At 51.7% G+C, this 5890-nt stretch overlaps 1 protein-coding gene across 6 annotated transcripts in view; it reads left to right on the top strand.

The window, feature by feature from the left end:
* LOC113207273 (CD151 antigen-like) overlaps nt 1-5890 on the top strand; it is a 100397-nt gene that overhangs the window by 49655 nt on the left and 44852 nt on the right. The window contains exon 1 of one of the 6 annotated variants that reach the window (XM_026423755.2): nt 4062-4348. The exons of the other annotated variants lie outside the window; for them this stretch is intronic. The gene's annotated coding sequence lies outside the window, so the exon portion shown is untranslated. Of the gene's footprint in view, nt 1-4061; nt 4349-5890 lie in introns of those variants that run through there. 6 annotated transcript variants of the gene reach the window in all.

Raw genomic sequence — 5890 nt, forward strand, 5'->3', positions numbered from 1 at the left:
AGATTTATTTTTCTTTTTTGGTCTATTTTCTTTCAATTTGTCTGTTTTTCCCTTCTAATTCGTCTCGACCGAAAAGGCCTTTGCCTTTAGCTAGTAGCCATGGCAACCGTGCCGCGGCCGGCTGAGGGAATACCGTTGGGGAGCTCCCGCCGTGGCCAAGGCCGCGGCGGCAGGTGGGAGCGATTGGTGCCAACCACCGGCGAAAGAGGAGCAGCGCCCAGTGGTGCCAATCGCCCTGGGCTGAAGTCATACGACTTTACTAAGTTTGCGTGGTTTTGTTTTGGGGTTCACTCTTTGGTGTTTTCAGTGTTATTAGCTGAGAGCACTTAACCCTCGAACAAGGCAGGGCTAGCAACAGTTGGGAGCACTGGTAGAGCAGGGCGGGGTGGTGGGGGCGGCCAACTGGCTAGGAAGTGGGGGCAGACAAGGTCAAACTCCGATGCGCACGAGGGTTCACCCACTAAAAAAAACTCATGTACACGAGAAAAAAATACTTAAAAGACACTCGCGGAGACTCACAAATCTCGTTGTACACCCACTTGGAGAGTGGGCGACCCCTCGGATGCGCAGCGCATCTGCGCCCATGCCGGAAGATATGAAATTAAAATAAAAATGCTTTAAAAATTGTTTGCGGGCTACGTGAAGTTCGTTTAATTTGCACTGTGTTTAAAAAGTCAGGGTGGACTCATAATATTGTTTTTTAAGATTACAATTTATCATCTCTGGAACAGATCCCTTTTGTCTCAAGAAATTTATGCACAGAAATCCGCCTCACATTTTCAGTGCGTTCCACTTTGAGGGTGCACATCCATCAGTCTCAAGGTAAAATAACGCCCCTTCCGGCAGCTTTTTTTAAAAATATTATTTTAAAAATATTATTAGTAGTAGTACTGAGTTTGCTGAACAGAGCAACGTGCTGCTCAAAAGGTCGCACTCTTTCAAGATAAATACCCCCCCCCCCTGAAAAGCCTGCTCGCGGTCGCGCCGACTGGCGGTACCCCTGGCTCTGAAAATACCCCACAATCTGGCCTCATTCAACGTGTGCATGACTGCCCAAAAGCTCCCCGGCTTAGACGGCCAAAATCGTTGATGAAAGAATACTATAAATTTATATTTAAAGTATACAATAAAAATATGCTGCTTCGAGGCTTGCAAGTTAACACGTGGCTGACTTATGCTTTCAGAAGAAATAAAATTACTCCAATATGATTAAGCAGTGGGATAATTATTCTGGTCTTTGGTAAAATTACAAGAGGCTTCAAAGTTTTTATTTTGTCCAATACAAAGTTAAAGAAAAACAAAATCCAAACAACTACAAAAGTATTCTTGTAGGCATACATCCGTCCTAAATCTAGGTGCAACATTTCGGCTTCAACGACCCTTTAAACAAAGTAAATGTTTTCCTTTAAAAAATGTATAAGTCGTGAAAAGGCTAAAGCTTTCCTAAAATAGCGAAAGTTCGACGGTGACCCGGCGAAAAAATGGTGGCAGAGTGGGGTCACCGCTTCGTAGGTGAGTACGGCCTGAACAGAGTCAACCTCCCGCACGGTCGCGTTGACTCGGCCATCCATCGGCTGCCCCGGGGAGCGTGGTTGACGTGATCAAGGGGTCGGCGCGGCTCCCGCGGCAATGCAGGCGGCCATGCAGGTCCCCAGGGCGATGTTGCAGGGGATCACGGATCCGACCCCCATTACGACGCCGGCGGACGCGTAGCAGGCCACGGCCAACGCGTTGCAGCCCGTCTGACAGATGCCGTACGCCGCGGGGCCGCCCGTCGCCGAACCCAGCAGTGCAGCCACAGCCAAGAGGACGAGAATGAGCTTCATGCTGAATGGTGCCTGCAACATCAGAAGGGTGCGATCAGGAACTGCGTAGCTTCCGAGGACAGTTCGTGTGCACATTTATTACGTGCGGAAACCCTCCTATAGAAACAGCACACTCTTAGGAGAGTCGACGAAGTTGCCTCACGATGAGGTTATATAGCTACGCCTCGTTGTGCTGTAGGATTGGCGTACCCTCTACGTTGTAGTACTAAATTTTAAAGACGTGCAAAAATAATACATGCTTCAAACTGCCCACTGAGATTTACACCTTAGAAATTTCATAGTCAAATTCTTTCTAAGAACTATTTCACCGTAACTCAGGCCAAGAGTTTCGAACGTGCTGAAATTTTCACTTTCTCTGCCGAATAGTTTGAGTTTTCCACAACACACGAGAAGAAAGCAAAGAGTTGAATTAAAATCACTTTAGGGAGGTCTTACCTTTTTGGCGATTCCTTGTGCTTGGAAGGAGGGAGAGTGTGTTGCACCGGCTTTGCTTCGAGAGCAGGTCTGGTCTGGGGGCTGTAGGGTGGAGCATTTATATCCCTGGCGGGCCCTGGCCCTCCACTCGGCCGAGGGAATAACCGCGGGGGGCTCCCGCGGGGAACAGGCCACCGGGGCAGTGAGGGCCAGTAGTACCAACCACTGCCGCGAAGAAGAGCAGCGCCCAGTGATGCCACCCGGAGCTCAAAAAGCCGCTCGACTTTACTATGTCTGCGTGGTTTTGTCCGGTATTCCACTCCACGTGGTTTTTACAGTGACATTGGCTGGGAGCACTTCACCCTTGAACAAGGCAAGGCTGGCGCTAGTTGGGAGCACTGGCGAGCGCGGCGGTGTGGTGGGGGAGGCGGTCGATTGTCTGGGGGAGTGGGGGCAGACAAGGTCGAACTGCGATGCGCAGCGCCTTAGCGCCGATGTCTTTGATAATTATCCTAAACGTATTGTACTAACACTCGACAAACACCATCGAGTGAACTGAGGGAGGACATGGGCCGGGGCATTTACTTGTATGATTCCCTCTGGTGAAACGCCAATGCAAATCGAAACTCCTATGAATTTTTATGACGTGATTGTTACTTTTTACAACACCAGTTATGAAATCACGCACGTTATTAGAATTAACAACAAAAATGTTATGAATTTTGATGACATTTTAACAGTGTTCTTGAAGTGTCGAAAATTTAAACACCAATTGACGTTTCACCTAGGTAGACACCTGAAAGTGTCGAGAAAATACACACTACACATACTTGAACACGTTAATTGACGTGCAAAATTGAACACTTGTTTTACCAATGTAGAATGTTGTTTTCCACTTCGCTATATAAAACAATCCTAGTGAGTTCGGTTGAAAATTTCTTAACACACTATCGTGAAATTATTTATCCCTGGCGGGCCCTTGCCCGCCACTCGCCCGAGGGAATAACCGCGGGGGGCTCCCGCGGGGAACAGGCCACCGGGGCAGTAAGGGCCAGTAGTACCAACCACTGCCGCGAAGATAGTTCAAGATAAACAAATACCAGGTGGCTGACTCACGCCGCGCTCTTTTGTAGTTATACTGTACCGCATACACGCGGGCGGGCCGGTTGCCTACTCGCACGGGGCCATAAGGAGCCGTGAGCAGCGGAGATAGGCAAACCCGCCCGCACCCGTGCATGCGGTACAGTATAACTACGAAAGTGCGCGGCGTGAGTCAGCCACCTGGTATTTATTAGTCGTCATAAGTTTGCAAGACACACGATTTGCACAAGTGGTCGTCGCACACATATAGCATTTGTCTTTGAAAAGTGCTTGGCGGTCGAGTTGAGCACCCACAAGTGTTCAATTGCAGGATTGGACATGCAGCTGTGGGCGTACAGAAAGTGCCCGAACAACATATGCAACCCTTGCAGCGGTCCCCTTTTCTTGAGAAGCGCACGTGCACAGCAGCAGATGGTGGAGGTAGAACGTCGCGGTGTCCAAAGGTCGTCCGTTTTGTTCAACACGCCCCGTCACATGTCTCCTGGCGGCCGGCCGGCGGTACCCCTGGCTCTGAAGACACCCCGCGACCTGCCCGCCAAGGCGGCAGGGGGTATCCACCCGGGCTGCTCTCTCCGTCGCGTAGTCGTGGTGCGCTTTTCAAACCCTCCCGCCTCTCGCGCGGCCACGCAGAGGGCAGCACCGGGCCAGCAGACGACGCGAGGGGGGAAAAAGGGGGGGGGGGCGCCATGGCAACGGGCGTCGCGCGTCCCGCGCGTTGCGTCTCAGTCTCGCCGCCGCCGGCCCGGGACGCACGTGCTCCGGTCCGCTCCGCCCCGCACCCGTCACAGTGCCCGTCACACTGGCTGTGACAGGGTCCCGTCGCCGCCGCTCAGTTTCCCGATAATGCCCGCCTTGTCACTCCGGGATCGCGGTCGTTGTTGTCGTGGCCGTCGTAGTCGGATGTGATTGGGAGACGGTCGCGCCGCTCACCGGTCGTGGGGTTGAGCCCCAGATGTCCCGCCCGCCCCGACCCCGGCCGCAGCCATAGATAAGCTGATAAGATTCCGGTGCGTATACTACTGTACTATGGGGCCCTCAGCAAGCGCCGCTTCGTGAGGACTTGTGCTTTCAGTGTACCATCAGCTCAACAAGAATGAAACCCCCTTCTGATGTGATGGCGATATTCTCAGCCGTAAGGGTTCAATTCATTTTGCGGTAGCGGTAGGGGGGGGGGGGATCCTGTGGGCAATTCAACGCTTTGATGTCAGGGAATGATACATCTTCCACCGACAAGAGTAATTAACGAAAGTTTTCTGACAGCCCCCAAAAGACTGTCTCTACCAGAAGAGAAAAGCCCCTCTACCCCTCTCCACTCTTCGCTATCTACAGCGCAGAGCGGGCGCCTGGCGTGTTTATTTTTTATTTTTTTGAAAAATTGTTGGCGATCCAAATCTACTTTAAATAAAGAAACGAATAACATGCCCCTCACCCTCTTCTTTTTACTTGATAGTATCTCTTAGCAAAATGCAAAATTGAATGGCAGCGGAGAGCCATAATAGATCAAAACCAAAAAGTTATAACTCAACGTTCCTTTTATTCAAACATCTCCAACTGTCCTCGCAAACTATAATATTGGGTTCGAAAGAAAACACGAATAACAAGCGTGTCGTGGTTATATGGCACCTGGGTTTGCAATGCATGCCAACGGGTGCGCTACTCGCTGCACTGGTTGCGCGCGCTCGGAGCGCCTGCAGACGTCGGGGTAGGCAACACCGCCGCACACGAGTGCTCGACCCGGTGGCCTACAGAGCCAGGCGGCCCCGGCCCGCCCTCACGGCCGGAGCCAGTACGGCAAATACGCCCGCGCGCACAAGTACGGGTGGGCTCAACATGATGGCAAGGAATCCGGATAGAGAGAGAGAGAGAGAGGGAAAAGGGCCGACGAGAGGGACAAGAGGCGAGATGATTGTCTTTGGAGCATACAAGAGGCGGTGTTATTTTGGTCCTCCCCGGTGGTCAGCCCTCCTTTGCCTCCCGGGTGCACCTTGCGGAATGCCGGCTTGTAATTAACAACACACGCTCTCTCTCTCTCTCTCTCTCTCTCTCTCTCTCTCTCTCTCTCTCTCTCTCTCTCTCTCTCTCTCTAGAGAGAGCTCTCTCTTTTTCTCTTTTTCTCTTCCGTTACAGTGTATACTCTATCGCCCTGTGACTGTGGTGTACCCATATTTGTGTACTGTGCCCTGCTGATTGGTACTAACTAATGGGGCTAATGTTCCATTAGCTAAATGTAAATCAATAATATCAATATGTCTCCCTCCCTCCCTATAGTCCCTCCCTCTCCCTTACTCGCTCGCTCGCTCCCTCTTTGCTCCCCTCCCTATTCTCGTCTTTCCCTTATTCCTTCTCAGCCTCTGGCCCCTGCTAAACGGTCCTCTCGGGAGTCTGAATCAGTGCGACACGAGGTTTATTGTGTTTCCGAACGTCTGGCCGGCTGCGCCCCACGCCCCGCCACGCCCCGCCACGCCCCGTCGGCGGGAGGAAGGGAGATATGGCTGTGCAGAGGAAAGAGATTGACGGAGTGTTGAGTGAAAGAAGCGCTCTACTTTGCT

This window comes from Frankliniella occidentalis, unplaced genomic scaffold, assembly GCF_000697945.3.
Source record: "Frankliniella occidentalis isolate FOCC.00 unplaced genomic scaffold, Focc_3.1 Scaffold115, whole genome shotgun sequence".
In the NCBI taxonomy this organism is placed as follows: Eukaryota; Metazoa; Arthropoda; class Insecta; order Thysanoptera; family Thripidae; genus Frankliniella; species Frankliniella occidentalis.